Source organism: Copadichromis virginalis, linkage group LG15 (genome assembly GCF_057382275.1).
Source record: "Copadichromis virginalis isolate Kocher_CV1m ecotype Utaka linkage group LG15, C_Virginalis_male_GT1.1, whole genome shotgun sequence".
Taxonomy (NCBI): domain Eukaryota; kingdom Metazoa; phylum Chordata; class Actinopteri; order Cichliformes; family Cichlidae; genus Copadichromis; species Copadichromis virginalis.
This window is the reverse complement of record NC_140632.1, coordinates 38,848,068-38,865,607: the sequence shown is the minus strand read 5'-3', so window position 1 is coordinate 38,865,607 and position 17,540 is coordinate 38,848,068.

Genomic DNA, 17,540 nt, shown 5'->3' with positions numbered 1-17,540 from the left:
GTTTGTCTGCACTGCTGTCCATGTGCTGAATATGCATGAAACAGACGGGGTCACTGGTCAGTTGATCGGTATTGTCGAGTGCTTATTCCTGTGTTACGTGCATCCATTGCCATGTCAGTTGTTTCTGTTGTCCTTCAAACACTCAGACTTTGTATAAAGCGTTTTAGCTCGTTTGGCTAAATGACCAATGCACTTATGCAATTGTGAGGCATCCATCATCTGTCTGTCCCTGTTTGTGAGCCTCTTTGACATCTCGTTGGCTTTTAATTAGTCATTAGTTTGTGCAGATGCAGTCAAGCAGTGACAACAAAACTTAGACAAGCAACTACACCCTGGTTAATCTGACTGAGATCATGGAGAGTGTGAATAATCTGGTGTGTATGGCATTGATGTACTAACACTATACTTACCAAAGTAACAGCTGTCTGTATTTTACACTTTAATAACCCCTCAGCAGATGATGCTAATGTCTAAAGATCAAATTTGTCTTGACGGAACCAAATGAGAAAGCTTTACATGCCCTTTTCATTTAATAAAGTCTTCCTGTGACAGCAGCAGAGTTATCAAATCTTTAAAATGTTGTTACATTGTGTTTCTCTTTCCTAAATAAAATGTCTTGCTGTTATTAAAATTCTTTGTCCTTATTGTTTGTGTGTGCGTGGGAGGTAAAGCTGCCAACACTTCAGTAAAAGAGGATGCGTTTACTTACGTAAAGTATAAAAATGCATACAGATCAACCTCGCTTATGTTATAACACCAGTCCATGTCTGTGCTCTTGTTTATCTGCTGCAAGCCAGGCCTGACCCATTTCTCTCACTCAAATTTGCCATCACACCCAGTTAAAGCTCCATAAGCAGAACATTTGCAAGAATGTAATGATGTTATCTTTATCATCAGTGACAGCCTTCATTCACTTGTCCTTGTAAACATCTGCAATCGTTTGAATGGTGTTTTCTTGTACAGCAGGGTGCAGCGTATTGTGGCCTGTTCCTGTTGTGTTAATGTGACAATCAGCGAGGAGATGACAGGCTCGTTTCTTTTCTGCTTTTCATAGAGTTTAATCATGACAGCAGAGATCGCAGCGATCAAATTCAAAACCTACATTTAATTGAGAAAAGTAGAAAAAAAATCAGCATAGCTTACTCTGAAACAATATCTGCTCTCTTTCAGTTTGCTGTAGGCAACAGGTTCAGGTACACCATTTTAGTTTTTTGCTTTTCAAGCAGCCAGGTGTTTTCAGTTGTAGCTGTCCATGCTACATGCGCTAATACACCTCTGTTTCACCTTTTCTGGGATGGTAACAAGATAGATTTTCTCATTTTGATTAAAACCACAGGACCAGTTTTCCTTGACACCTGTATCCAGCTCGAGCACAAAGAAGGACGCGGTGTTTGTGGACCTTCAGTGTTTCTTATCTGTTGTTTTTATCTGCGCTTGATTTTTTTCCCTAAGCCTGCCGCTCACCTCTCGTCAGATGGGGAGCAGACAGCCGTCCCCCTTGAGCACTCATTTCGCCTCTTCTTCAGTCAATGTTCCACCAGCACTTGATAGGCATAATTAAAAATTCAGGCAAACGCACGTGTGTAATTAAAATTGAACACTTAAACTGCTGGCTTATGGTGACAGCTGCTGTGGTAGAAAGAGAAAAGTAATTGAAATTCAGCAGACTTTGCTGACAGTCTGTCCAATTTGAACATTCAGACCATATCGAATCAAAGATATATTGCCTTTGCTCCTTCTGAAACACATTCAGCTGACAGAAGCTCCACGTAACCCGTGTGCAAATATGTGTACATGGAGTGTTTTCACTTTAACCTGTGTGTGATTGTTTGTGTGTATGAGAGTGTAGACAGCACAACACACCAATTGGAAAAACAAATGTAGGCCAGTACCTTCCTGAGAGCTCCTCCACCTTGTCTCTCCGTCAGCTATTTTCTCTCTAGTATCTCTCCCACCCATAGACCGGGCAGGCTGCCCACTAAAAAGTTGAATAAGCGGCCTTCATCCATCTGTACAGTTTGTTCTGCACTCATTGTTGCTTTACTCAGACTCCATAAATGTCTTTAGAACTCAATATGCACGATAAAAAAAAATTTATTTTTAGTTTTTATTCTTTTTCCTGAAACTAAAGGGAAAACACACCAGCCAGCCTGGAAGAGCATTGTATTGAAATAGATACAAAGTTGCATTATGTACATGCTGTGTATGTGTGCAATATTTAACTATTGGGGACTTTAGCACAACATTTAAAACCATCCTTGCTGCAAACTGATGAGCAAACTGACAGACCTGGGACTGCCTCACTCCATCTGCCTCTGGATAAAAACCTGATCACTCCCAGAGGGTGAGAGACGGCCACTACATCTCCTCACCTCTCAGTCTCAGCTCTGACTCCCCCACAGGGCTCTGTGAGGATCCCCCTACTCTTCACCCTCCCTACTTCCCATTGCATACTCGCCCAGTCCAGCAGCAGCAGCATCAAACTTGTGGATTACACCACCGTACTGGGGCTCATCTCTGGGGTGGATGAGTAACTGTCTGGTTGGTGTAAAAGGATTACAACTTGATCCTTAACACCACCGACACCAATGAGCTGATGATTAACAGGAGGAAGGAAATTGGAATTCGGTCCATTTTCATCAGTGGGGAATGTGTGGAAAGGGTGTCAGGCTTCTGGATCTGCGATGTGCACATCAAAGGGGACCTGACCTGGAGCACAGACAGAAAGCAGGCACAGCAGAGGCTTCACTTCCTGAGGATCTCCAGGAAGAACCAACACATCTAAAAACTACTTGTGTCCTTTTACCATAGAGAGCATATTGACATACTGAAACGGTGTGTGGTTTAGCAGCTGCACAGTGGCAGAGTGGAAAATGCTGCAGATAGTCATCACCACTTCCCAGAAGACCATCAGATGCCCTCTCTCCTCTCTGCAGGAACTTTGCAGTCCCCGCTGCCTCAAAACAGCCCAGAGCATCCAACCCCAGACACCTGTTTGAACAGCTGCCCTCAGGCAAGGACAAAGAGATTTAAAAAATACTTTATCCAAAAGAAACAACTTCATTTACACTGCTCGAGCTGTGCAACTTTTTAACACAATGAATTATTTTATTGTTTCAGCTTAAATGTCTTTTATGTGTGATATAATGTGACACTTACATGTATATTTTATGGCCTTTTTTTAAAATGCATTTACTTTTAATGGGGTTGGATGAATCAGACGTTTGCACTGATTTCACTGTACATGTGAAATGACAATAAAGATGTAATTATGACACTTAACCTGTCAAATGTTCTGCTATGTCTAAAAACCAAGTTAAAATTCACTGCAAGCCAACAAGTCCAGATTATAAGACAATGTAGTGATGTTGAAAAAAGGTTTTTTTTCAATAGCATCTATCGCTTCATATTCAAAGCACAATCATGGTGAATACCTGTGTTCTAATTCATTTCACGTGTGGTTCAACAGCAGTTTGATGCACTGATGCTGTGTACGAGTGCCCACAACAGCACGTGTCTAACCTTGACATAGTCAGTCAATATGCATTAAAGTGTTTCATTCAGAGGACAGAGAAAAACAATTCAACAATTTCTAACAATAGTCAGTCCCAAGGTGAGTGTAATCAATGACAAACATTAAGTGCAGCTGTCACGTGCACATGAATCCTATGGCTTTATCCAATTTGTCACCAAACACAGGCTTACTATTTTACACTGAACTAAGCCTAAAAGGCTTTAATACCAGTGACCTAATTTGTCAGCTTTAAACAAAGTAACCTAGATCAGCACCAACATTAAATGTGTTCGTCTGGATATGTTTTATAAAGTTTAGGGTAGGTAGGTATTCCTGACAAACACACCAACAGTCAAATACCACCAGCTGGAAAATAAAAATATTGGGTGGAGTATCAGGAAACAGATTAAAGCTTCAGACAAGAACAATAGTGATAAAGGACAATGATCTGTATGCAAATGTTCGGGTCTTCTTTCCTGTCCTCCTTTCCCTCTCTATCCATTACTATTTTTCATCATGCTCCTATCTTGGCACCCAAGTTTTTGCATATGCATAGCAGTACACAAATTAACATGCACTCACACACGGCACCGCCATCTGTGGCTTTTGGAGATTGCCTTGTTTTCAGCCTCTCAGTGTCACAACAGCTGTAACTTCTAAACAAGAGGGAAGATTATGATGACAGCAGAGGATCATTTCATGAATCACAAGCGATGAAACATCAGTGCAAATGGCACGACCTGAAATTGGGCCACGGACTGTCAGCGCTGTTGACTGAGGCTGATTAGATTAGCCAAACAACAGGTTTGAACTGTGCAGTTTTATAAAGTTTTATGCAGTAAGGTGATGAGCTATTATTCTACGTGACACTCACTGATGGAATAGATTTCCCAGGGGGGAAAAGAAGGAGATAACGCCATGCAGAGACAGAGAAAGATGTGAGACAGGAGTTATTTCAAAACTTGTTAGACTGGAAATTTTAAGCATTCCTGTAATGCCCTTGTTCATTTTCCCCCTTTTGTTTCATCATCCTTTATTTACCCAGGTGAAAAGTCTCATTGGGATCAAACAGATACTGGATGCAAAGCCTACACGATGTGTTGCTGTTTTTTTATATTGTGAAACATCCTGCAAAACAACTTCAAGTATACTACATTTATTGTGTTCAAAGGTTGCATGAAAATACCAGGTAGTTTTAGTGCAGGCCACACTGGTTTAATAAGTTTACAGTGATTAACTGGTGCAGAGGGACTGTGTTGTTCATGATCCGGGTTGAGTTGGGTGGTGGTGTTGCTTAGATTCACTCACTGAATTCTCACATGCACGATAGCTTGTGTAACATTAGCTTACATCACGTTGAATTCAGTTGGATAAATCCACAAACAGTGAATCCAGAGCAGCAGCAGCACACAAAATCTACTAACTTATTTTTAAGTGATTCTTTTCCCCACATAGTGCCACTAGAACTGATCTTAGGGCTGAATCTCACTAGCTGAGGACATTCGATAGAATTAGAAATTTGAAATAAAGTTTGTATTCGATTGTATTAACAATAATTCAATATTATCTTTAAATGGCAGGTTATATTTGTACAGAAATACCTGGTAGAAGACACTATTTTTATACTATGAGTATGTTTCAGAGTTCACTTTCTGCTGGAGATCTGTTCCTGTTAAAAGTGAGTTCCTTCTTCCTGCTGTCACCATTGGGCCACTTGTAGGGGATTACCTGTTTGTTGCAGTTTTCTCTCTAACGTTGTTCATTCTTTACCTCACAAAATTAAGTTCTTTGAAGTAACCGTTGAACTGAATACTGAGGAGAACAGCAAACACACACAAATATGTGTGTGTGTCTTTTTATATACACTGTATTGGCAAAAGCATTAACTGAATTCAGGTGTTCCAATCACTTCCAAGGCTGCAGGTGTATAAAATCAAGCACCCAGTCATGTGTAGAGTGGGTTGCTCTCGGGAGCTCAGTGAATTCCATTGTGGTACTGTGACATGATATCAAGTGGATTGTGCCAAGTGTAAAGTTTGGTGAAGGGGGGATTATGGTGTGGAGTTGAGTTTCAGGTGCTGGGCTCAGCCCCTTAATTCCAGTGAAAGGAACTCTTAATGCTTCAGCATACCAAGACACTTTGGATGATTTCATGTTCCCAACTTTGTGGGAACAGTTTTAGGATGGCCTCTTCCTGCTCCAACATGACTGCACACCAGCACACAAAGCAAGGTCCATAAAGACATAGATGAGCAAGTCTGGTGTAGAAGAACTTGACTGGCCTGCACAGAGTTCTGATTTCAACCTGACAGAAAACCTTTGGGATGAATTTGAGTGGAGGTTATAAGCCAGTGTCTGAAGAATGGTCCAAAATTCTCATAAACACTCCTAAACCTTGTGGAAAGCCTTCCCAGAAGAGTTGAAGCTGTTGGGCCAACATCATATTAAACCAAGTTCATATGCATGTGAAGGCAGACATGCAAACTTTGGCAATATAGATTTATATAATAATAAAGTTTCTTTACTTTTCTTAGATATTTATGTTGAGTTTCATGTGAATGATTGAGTGGGAATGGGACTGATTCATTGGAGAGGTGCGTCACCAACCACGGGGAATATGGCATCTCACAATGGACAGACAGTGGGATACTTCAACCGGCTGTCTCAAGAGCTACACCTAGACACATTACAGCCATTAATACACGAGATATGGAATTACAATGCCTTCTGGAAGGATACAAACTGTGAACACTGGCCGGGAGGCTGACCCATATAATATATGACTCTGTCTAGCTGAAATTAGGTCTCTGTGTCGCCCTACTTCTCCACAGGGAGACGTGTCCACACTGACTTCTAATCTTGTATTTAACTGCAGAATCTGATTTACAGTCTGAGGTGACTCACGACTATCATGTTGAGATAACTGAACTTATCTTCAATGCACTGGATTCACTTAATGTCCAGTTTCTTGAACTAACTCAACAGACTGTTGGAATATTTTCTTATAAAGTCATCCTTTTTAAGCATTTCTGTCCAAACAAAAAGTTATTAGACACGAAGTGCAGCAGCACTACATTAAACCAGGTATGATTCTTTCATGGAAATGACTACGTGGGTTCAGGAACACTCCAGAAATCACTGTGTATGAACACAGGTCATCAGGTCATCCACAAATGCAAGTTAAAATGCATGAATGAAAAGTAGGGGGCATCATCCAGGAACACTTTCAAAGTGGAAAAACTATTCTGTGCTCGGTCGAATCAAAAATGTAATTCTTTTTGGAAAACATGGACAGTTCATCATCTGGACTAAAGAGCAGAGGGACCATCTAGCTTGTTATCATCACGCAGTTCAAAAGCCTCCTCTATCTTTGCTGGTATGGGAGTGTATTAGAGCTCCAGATGATTTCACCCAGAAAAACTGCATCGGAGATCACCTGCTGCTTAAAAAAACATTTGATTTATGATTCTGAAGTGCTGGCTAAATGCAGAATTTCCACAGACACAACCAGTTATTTATGTTAGCACCGTGAATGCATCGCACAGATGAAAATAGAGGGTCTATAGGAACCTTGGTGTATCATTATTTTCTTATTACTCTATGCCAGTGGAAAAGAATGACAGGCCGCAGCACACACACTAACTTTTGATGGTAATATTTATAATTTTACCCATCAGACTTAATTACTCATTGCTGAAGGTGACAGACGCTGTTCTGGTGCATTTTAATCTATGCTGCATAGCTGTTTGTACAGACAGTCAGAGCTGTTTGACTGAAAAGGCATCAAAAGGTAAACTTGACCAATAAAGGATGGTACTGGGCAAGTTCCTTGAAAATGGTAAATATATTAATTTTGTAGTTACTCATTTACATGGTCGCCTAAGAAGACCTTTCAAAAGATCTCTGGTTTGGTCCCAGCAGGAGACACAAATCCCTTTGGAGTTGTGTCAGGAATGGCATCCAGCATAAAAAAATCTCCCAAAATCAAACACGCAGCGCAACCTGCTGTGGTAACCCCTTGTGAATAAGGGAACAGCCAAAAGTAGTTTTCTTTCTTTAGGAATTACTCACAGTTACTCACCTAACAAGGGAAAGATCTTTGGTTTTACTTCAAGAGGAGATCAAATCCCTTGGGGGTTGCATCAGCAAATGTGAAATCTGCCTCGGAGTGCTTTGAAATCGCACGGAGTGAGCTGCTGCAGTAACACCTTGTGAATATGTAGCACACATCTTGCGATTAACACACAAAACATAAAACAAGATACTATGATGGGCAGATCAGCAGTTTGCAATTAGTTCATGTGACTAAATGTCCAATTTTAAACCCTCATACGTCTCATTATAAAATGTAATTTCATTACACTAATAAAATAATGTGTTACTGCCTGACACTGATAATGAAGAATACAGTAAAGTCCTGTCCACACACATTCAGGCTTCGGCGTCAGTGGCTCATTCATTGTGGCTGGTTACATTTAATTACATGCAGTACAGCATGGCCAGTGTCACTAATGCTAATAACACACTCAGCGCCTTTACCACCCCACCCTTCAGCTTCTGTGCTGGGCTCTCACGTGCCTGATTTAACTAAGATTTAATGTTCCTAAGTGTGGTCATTTGTTTCTCAGGTTAACTGATTTCTCAGTCATGTTGAGATTCATCACAAGCTTTTTTTTCTTTTAAATCACTTAAACTGGGCTTAACATTTGCTACTGCCCTCACCTCCGTGAACTGCAGTGATTCTAGCTGTTGCAAGGTGTGGCTGCCTGATTCACTGTACTGTCAGAAAAAGCTTGTTTAAAATTAAAAATTATATTCTAATTGTATTGTTGGGAAAATAAACGAAATTCATGTTTTTATACCCAAATTTGAGTCGGCACACTAAACTTCTCTGGTGATAAAATAATATTAAACCACTAAAACAATTTTTTTCTGTTTGAGAATCCAAGTAAAAATAGTAACTTGGCATCAAAAATAATAATAATGTATTTTACTATTTTTTCAGCAAAACAGTAAATTTATAAATTCACAGAAACGTAATATGATATCATTATATTTTGATTCAGTTCAATTCAATTTTATTTATATGGTGCCATTCGTCACCTTACAATGTGCCACATTTCCTACAGTGATAGAGAGAAAACCCCTGCAGCCCCTGTGAGCAAACACTTGGCGACAGTAGGAAAAAAACTCCCTTTTAACAGGAAGAAACCTGCAGCAGATCCAGGCTCTGTTAGTGTTTTGTGTTTTTTGGTTCTTTGATTTTGTTTTTTTCATTATGTTCTAGTTTTCTTTGTCTAAAGGGTTTAAGGTATGTCATAAGTTTAGGTTCTCTAACTGGTTTATGTTCGGTTGTTTAATCCTTGCCGTTAACAATTATGTTTACCTCCCTCAGTGTCTAGCCTTGTCTTGTGTTTTGTGAATCTTCTCTCTGTTTTATTCCTCCCGTCCTTAGTGTTAAGCTTGCGCGTCTTGAGTTCAGGCTGTGTGTTTCCTGGTTCCTGTCTTATTTTGATAGTCCCAGTCCTGTGTGCAGTGTGTCTGGTTTTGTTTCTCTTGTCTCTTTGCCTCTGATTTGTCCCAGCTGTGTTTCCCTTCTGTCTCCCATTCCCTGATTGCTCCCTCTGTGTATTTAAGCCCTGTGTTTTTCTTGGTCTGTGTCATGATCTCCCTCATTTCTCACTGTCTGCCTGCTTAGTTTGTTTGTATTTTTAGTTTAGCCAGTTTTCTGTTTTGCCATCCAGCAATGAAACTGTGTTTGAGTTCACCGTCTCACCTCCATGAATCTGCATTTTTGGGTCCACCATTCCTGCCTGCACACAGTACTTGACAGGGAGGGGCAGTCATCTGCTGCTACTGGTTGTGGGGAAGAAGACAGGACACAGGAAGCATTTCAGCATTAACAATCGTGATTAAAGTGCTTGTAGATACTGGTGGATTTTAGTGCTGTCAGCGTTAATCTCGTTATAAAGAGATTAAAATGACATTAACATTAGCACATTAACGCAGCAAATCTCTGTTAACGTTAACGGGTTGACGCCATCCAATACCACGCATGGGGCGATCCGCGTTAACTTGCTAACAGAGATTTGCCGCGTTAATGCAGTTATGGCGTTAACCCTCTCAGGCTCAAATTAAGTTTTTGTTGCTAATGCACAAAAGAATACCTGCAGTGGTACTTCTGAGTAAAAAAATCTCATAAAATATGTATGTGGGGTAATCAGGTTGTTAGCTTTTACTTGTTGCAAATCTGCAACGCCTGCCTTGAGAGGGTTAACGTCATTTTAACGAGATTAACTCAGACAGCACTCGTGGATTTACTGTTAAAAAATACATAAAACTTAGTTTATTAATGATCATTTCTCTTAATTTATGACTGCCATATCAGTAGTGTTGCACTGGGTGGTGATCTAATTTGTTAAGCACTGTACTTTAGTATACTGTCATTTTTTAAGAAACGATCAACTGGAGAACGTGAGAGATTTGTGGTGATTAAAAAACATTTTCTCAGAAGACCCATTTCTTCTGTTTGTTCTGTCGTCATGATTACTCTGACTAAACAGAAAATGAATCTCCCATTAGTTTTACGATTCAAAACGTAATTACTTTAATTGTAAAAATTTTAAAAAGACCATTTATGACCTTTTGGCTCCAGCAAGGCATCAGAACACGAATGACCCACATGTTGAAACACCTTAGAAAACTGACCAACAGGGGTGACGAAGCCTGAGACAAGACCACAGAGAGCAAACACTGCATCCAGCTCTCTTTGAAAGAACAAGATAATTCTCTTATGGTTATATATCAGGTTAATCCGCCTTGTGTGTGTGTGTACTGAGAACTGCCACCTCCATAGTTTGAGCTCCTCAGGTAATTCAAAGCTTTATGTATTAGTTACATGACAGAAAATGTTGACCCCATTCTGCGACATACGTTGGTAACAGGCTTCTGGTGAGATCATAGGACGGAATTTCCGGGAGTATTTTGGGATAGCAGGGTAAAATTGGGCAGTCGGTCAGTGCTTAAAGACAGTCGCAGAACAACCTTGGTGTGCACGTAATGACTGAATAATACTGTGACTGCATAGCATTCTTAGTCACATATATAATGGAATCACTGAATTCATGCACGTACGCTCTGGCACACTTAATTACACAAGCTAGCTGAAAGGTCATGACTATGAAGCTCTTATATGTTGATGTCATTTGTCAGGCTTGATATAAAAGACAAAAACATGCCTCACACTGTAAGTAGGTCAGTGTGCTACAGAACATGCAACAGGCTAGCAGTGGAGAAGCTCCAGCAGTGATTAACAGCCAATCACTGCATGTATTAGAAAACTGGTATTAGGTCATCATTAGAAGACCATCTGTGGGGAGTTCATCACAGATCTGCTGGGCTGTTTTAATTTTATTTAATCAATTCAAATCAAAGCTTAAAAATTCTTGAATGGGCTGAAGGTTGGCGCAATAAGCAGATGGATGCAGTGAGTCAGAAAATCAGCTGACCTCGCAGCGCAAGTGTTGTCATTCTTTAACCGCCACCGCTCCGTGCTGCGTGTAACAGAGAAATCACATGGACAAAAGGGATTGCGAAATAAATATCTTTATGCTAACAGATCTGTGAAGGCTCTCCATCATCCAGGTCATGCAAACATAGCTATGCCCAAGCTTTCTAAAATGCATTGCTGCCGTCTTAAAATGTTATATTTTCTCAGCTTAAACCTTTTGTATGTTTTCTATTTTCTATTGTGAATCAGTTTCTACTATGGGTTTGTGAGATTTCCACATCATTATATTCTCTGTTGTTTACATTTTACACAGCTCCCCTCCTTTTACAGATTTAGGGTTGTACTTTAAGTAAAAGTCCGTCTTCAAGTCTATGCACAAAATTCAACTCAATCCATCCAACAACTTTTTCCCCCTTGGTGCTATTGCAATCATGACTACAGAGATTTTACACATGCATCCTAAAACTACACCATCTAGACCAGGGGCAGGCAACTCCAGGCTTCAAGTCCCGTTGTCCTGCAGGTTTTAGATGTGTCCTTGATCCAACACAGCTGATTTAAATGGCTAAATTACTGCCTCAACATGTCCTCAAGTTCTCCAGAGGCCTGGGAATGAACTAATCATTTGAATCAGGGGTGTTGACCCAGGGTGATATCTAAAACCTGCAGGATACTGGCACTTGAGGCCTTTTTAACCTTTACATGTAGTTTAGTTTAAGATGGTAAACAAGGATGTTTTTGTGCATTTATCTCACTGCCTGTAAGGCTCTCCAGCACAAACCCAAACCTAGCTCAGACACTCCTTTCTTCACACAGAGCTGCTCACAAACAGCATGAACATCAGAAATGCTGTGAACACCTTTTAATTGCCTGGCACAGTGGAGCACGTATAACTCATGACACCCAAGCCACACGGGTTGGCATGACTACATCTTGCAGCCTGTGCATGAGAACTCTTAAGGTCCCAGTATGCTACTGCGTAAGAAGCAAGCAGTGATTAGTCAACGTGCAGCAGCTGTGTTAATCAGCCCTCCCTGACACAGCTTCCCAAACCTTTCTGCTCCACCTGTTTTTCTGCGACTGAGCAGAAACAATCACCAGACACTGCTGTCATCGCTGTCATCGCCTCGCTTTAATGAGCTGTCTGGATCGTGTCCTGGTAAAGACGTGATTATTAACAAACCAATAAATCAATTATTGACTGAGCTAGACGGCTGATAGAAACACTCAACTTTGCGTAACTATGACAAACAGTTACGCTGTAACTTCCCTATAAGTGTGGTCTCTATTGTTTGGAACATCATTATAAGCCACCACAGGGCCATATGCTCAAAGGCTCTGCCCTGATTCCTTGGCCCAGATGGCTAGCGTCCACTGGCTCTGTCTCTGCCAAGGCAGTGTTGGTGACTCACTGGCATTTAGGGAGTCAAACCTTCTGAGGTGATAAACACGCTGTTGTTGGACTGACATCACTGACATGGAAGCATCTTAATCACAGGTTTCATATATGTGGAATGGAAGATATGAAAATGGAGTTTTGTCATGGTGTGATTTCGACTAAGTCTGAGGGTTTTCTAAAGGATTAAGAGACGTTTCTTAGAGAAACGCTTTCATTACATTTTATTATATTACTGATTCTGACACACTATCCAAAAATAACTCCAATAAGCAATGGCTTAAGTTTCACATATAAAACAGGGGCATGTACAAAATACATTAATCTTAGTTGGTGTTTTATATAAGCGAGCAGTGAGAGTATGTTGTAGGTCACAGCTTCATCTACCATAGAAATAGTAAATGTTAACGTATGGGCTGCTGAATGATCTCACATGTCGACAAATCATCTATTTTATATTCACAACCACAAAACTCACATTCATTAACCATATGAAGTCATTCATTAATGCTAACAGCAGGACTCGGAAGCTTTGGGGTGAGAAATTTCTGAGAAATTTCTCAGCAGGCATCCTTTGAAGCCCATAGTCAATTGTTATTCATCACATAGAAAGTCAGCAGCTCTGAGCTTCTAAGAGCCAGGAGGGCAGTTGCTGGAGGCTTGGGTTATGTGCAAACTTTAATCTAATGTCCACAAGTACAAATAAGGATCCTGTTTAGAATCATATATTAACACTTAAGAACAATTGTTGTAACATTGTTTCCAGCCAACAGAACGAATACGAGGAATAAATCTGTGTCTGCGAATCTATATTTATGCTGGCACGAAGAGCTCTTTGTTTACTGACATAGCCAAAGATTTATCAAAGGGGTTTCATGTAGGCTCAGTGAGAGGGGCTCTATGGCAGCTGTAACAGGTGGAGTTTTAGAGATTTGTAACATGAAGGATGTCCAGGGGACACACAGTGTTACAGGTATGAATAAATAACCCCAAAAGGAACTAGAAGCCTGATATTAAGTGATGAAGTGCAGGCGTGGCAGCCAGAGATCTCGCTGGTACCAGTGAATAGACACACCCCTGAGATTTCTATTCAAATGCAGAGAAACCTGTTCAAACCCACACATTTGGCAAGACAGGAAGAGAGAAGAAAAGAGAGAAGGCGGGGAGTTGGAATTGAAGACGTGGGGAACGTGACTAAATGTCAAATGAACATTTCTAAATGTCACAGTTAAAATGATAAAGATTAAAAATGTAAAACGTTTGTTTGGCTAAATGGATGGATGGATGTGACTTAAAAACCAGCAAGCTTGAAAAATCCTAAAATGCTCCATAGATTGGGCAGCACGGTGGCACGGTGGTTAGCACTGTTGCCGCACAGCAAGAAGGTCCTGAGTTCAATTCCACCATCAGGCCGGGGTCTTTCTGTGTGGAGTTTGCATGTTCTCCCCGTGTTTGCGTGGGTTCTCTCCGGGTACTCCGGCTTCCTCCCACCGTCCAAAGACATGCAGCTTGTGGGGATAGGTTAATTGGATAATCCAAATTGCCACTAGGTGTGAATGTGTTAGTGAGTGTGAATGGTTGTCTGTCCCTGTGTGTTAGCCCTGCGACAGACTGGCGACCTGTCCAGGGTGTACCCCGCCTCTCGCCCTATGACAGCTGGGATAGGCTCCAGCGCCCCCCGCGACCCTGAAAAGGATAAGCGGAAGCAAATGGATGGATGGATTGGGAACTGGAGACCTTTGGATGTATTTTTCTTTTTCGTCTTGTCAGCTATTCTGTTTTTTCCTTGCTGCTTAATTTCTGCGACAGACTGATGAGTAAGTATTAGTTTCATCTCCAGTGAACTTAATAATATGCCATTAGTATAGTAGTATAGTGGGCAGCAAAGGAAAACTCACTGGCAAATCAAGATGTTTCAGCACAATAAAATATATTGGCAAGCTCCTCCTGGCATGCTTCTGCAACCTTCTACATCAAATCTGTGCCTTCTGCATGAATTCAACATCCTGGAATCGGTTTCCACATTCATCTGCGCACAACAGCATTACACCTGCTGAGATGTTTTGATCAGTTATATCTGCCGGTTTACCCGCATTAATCGTGCTTTGCTTCTTTGTTTTCTTTATGTATGTAAGTTTTAGAATAGAATAGAATAGAATTCACTTTATTGTCATTGCACATGTCACAGGTACAGGGCAACGAAATGCAGTTTGCATCCATCCAGAAGTGCTTTAGCCGTGATATAAATATATTACAATATATATTAGCCAATAATATAGATATGTAAGTATATTACAGAAATGGGTCTATTATGGTATGTTATAATGTACACGGTATGAAGTATGTTATGAATATTCTATAACTATAAGTATGTACAGGCTGTAGTGAGTACAAGCTATGTACAGGATATAAATATGAAAAACTACAGAAATCTGAGATATACAGTTATACAGAAATGTGAACTATGCAAGTTATAAACAGTTGTAGGATTAAAAATTATCGAATGTACAGAATGATTATTTACACAGAGCTATACAGTAGTGCAGTTAAGATAAGTGAGATATAATTCCTACAGAGGCTATATAAAGTGCTGGTGGTTGTGAGTGGTGGTTCAGTCCATGTTATTATTGTGTGTTTGAGGGTACAGTTGTCCATTGTGTGTGTGTGTGTAGGTGGTTGTGGGTGGTTGTGTGTGTGTGTATGTGGTTGTGTGTGTGTGTAGGTGGTTGTGTGTGTGTGTGTGTGTGTGTGTGTGTGTAGGTGGTTGTGGGTGTGTGTATGTCCAGTCCATGAGTTTAACGTGGGTCAGATGTCAGGAGGCAGAGTTCAGGAGTCTGACAGCTGTGGGGAAGAAGCTGTTCCAGTACCTGGTGGTCTTAGTCCGGAGGCTCCTGTAGCGCCTCCCAGAGGGCAGGAGGGTGAAGAGTCCATGTGATGGGTGACTGGGGTCTTTGATGATTTTCCCAGCCCTTTTCAGACACCGCTTCCTGTAGATGTCCTTTATGGCAGGAAGTGGTGCTCCGGCAATGCGCTGGGTAGTTTTCACGACCCTCTGCAACGCCTTCCGGTCCGAGGCAGAGCAGTTCCCGTACCAGACTGTTATACAGTTGGTCAGGATGCTCTCGATGGTGCAGCGATAGAAGTTCACCAGGATGTCTGAGTACAGGTGGTTCTTCCTCAGAGTCCTCAAGAAGAAGAGGCGCTGGTGAGCCTTCTTGACCAGCTTGGAGCAGTTGGTCGTCCAGATGAGATCCTCGGAGATGTGGACTCCCAGGAACTTGAAGCTGCTCACACGCTCCACAGCCGTCCCCTTAATGTGGATGGGTGGATGTGGATCAGCATTCCTCCTGTAGTCCACGATGAGCTCCTTGGTCTTCTCGGTGTTAAGCAGCAGGTTGTTTGTGTCGCACCACTCAGCCAGACGATCCACCTCCTCCCTGTAGGCGGCCTCATCGTTGTCACTGATGAGGCCAATCACCGTGGTGTCATCTGCAAACTTAATGATGGTGTTGGAACCATTGGCTGGTCTGCAGTCGTGGGTGAAGAGGGAGTAGAGGAAAGGGCTCATCACACATCCTTGTGGTACACCGGTGTTCATCGTGATTGTAGATGAGCAGCGGTTATCCAGCCGGACATGTTGGGGGCGGTTGGTCAGGAAGTCCAGTAACCATTTGCAGATGAGGGAGCTGATACCCAGGTCTGTCAGTTTCCTGATGAGTTGTGAGGGGTGGATTGTATTGAACGCTGAACTGAAGTCTATAAACAGCATTCTGGCGTAGGTGTTGTTGTTGTCCAGATGTGAGAGGACAGAGTGCAGTGCGATGGAGACTGCATCCTCTGTGCTCCTGTTCTGGCGGTATGCGAATTGGTGGGGGTCCAGGGTGGGGAGGAGACAGGATGTGAAGTGTGCTAGGACCAGGTGAGCACTTAGTGATGATGGGGGTGAGTGCTACTGGGCGGTAGTCATTGAGGCTAGATGGGTTGGAGTTTTTGCGTATCGGGACAATGGAGGTGGATTTGAAGCAGGCCGGTACCACAGCGTGGGCCAAGGACAGATTGAATATGTCTGTGAGCACTCCTGCAAGCTCCCCAGAACACGCTCTGAGAACACGCCCGGAGATGCCATCAGGACCTGCAGCCTTGTGGACATTGATCCTGCTCAGCACCGCTCCTACATCGGTGGGGGAGAGAGTCAGAGGTTGGTGGTCTGGCGTCATGTCTGTTGTGGTTGTGGGGTTCCCTCGCTCAAAACGAGCATAAAAGTTGTTGAGCTCGTTGAGGAAGGAGACATCAGAGGATTTGGTGGTCCTGTAGTCTGTAATGGTCTGGAGTCCTTGCCACATGCGTCGGGGGTTGGAGTTGGAGAAGTGTTCTTCTACCTTCTTTTTGTAATGGTGTTTGGCTTTTTTGATACCCTTCTTTAGATTAGCCCTGGCTGTACTGTAGGCGTGTGCATCTCCTGACCTAAAGGCGGTGTTGCGGGCCTTCAGGAGGAGACGAACATCCCGGTTCAGCCAAGGCTTCTGGTTGGGGTACATCGTGATCCGTTTCTGGGTGGTGACACTGTCTGTGGTTTTGGAGATGTAATCCAGTACAGATGAGGCGTACTGGTCCAGGTCTGTGTGGGTGAACCTATTCCAGTCTGTGTTTTTGAATCTGTCCTGGAGCACTGCGTCTGTCCCACCAGGAGACATGTTGGTGGAATCGTGGGAGGACTGTCTTTAAGTTGGTGTGGTTGAAGTCGCCAGCAACAATAAAAGCAGCCTCGGGGTGTTTATTCTGGTGTTTGTTAATGGCTGCAGAAAGTTCTTTCATGGCCAACCTAGCATTAGCGTCGGGGGGGATATACACCGCAGTGAGTATGATCGAAGTGAGTTCTCTGGGGAGATAATAAGGTCTGCATTTGGTCTGCATTTGACCATTAAATGTCAAATGCAATTTTCATCTACATGCTATGTTTTGTCAGAGTGTGGTTACACAATAATGTAGGTCATGTTACTCACTTAAGATTTGTATTTTCTTAAGAGAGTATTTTAATTTTAAACACCATTGCAATCTACGAGGAAAGAAAAATGGGATGAAAGACAAAGGCGAAGAGTGACATGAAAGCTGATGTAGAC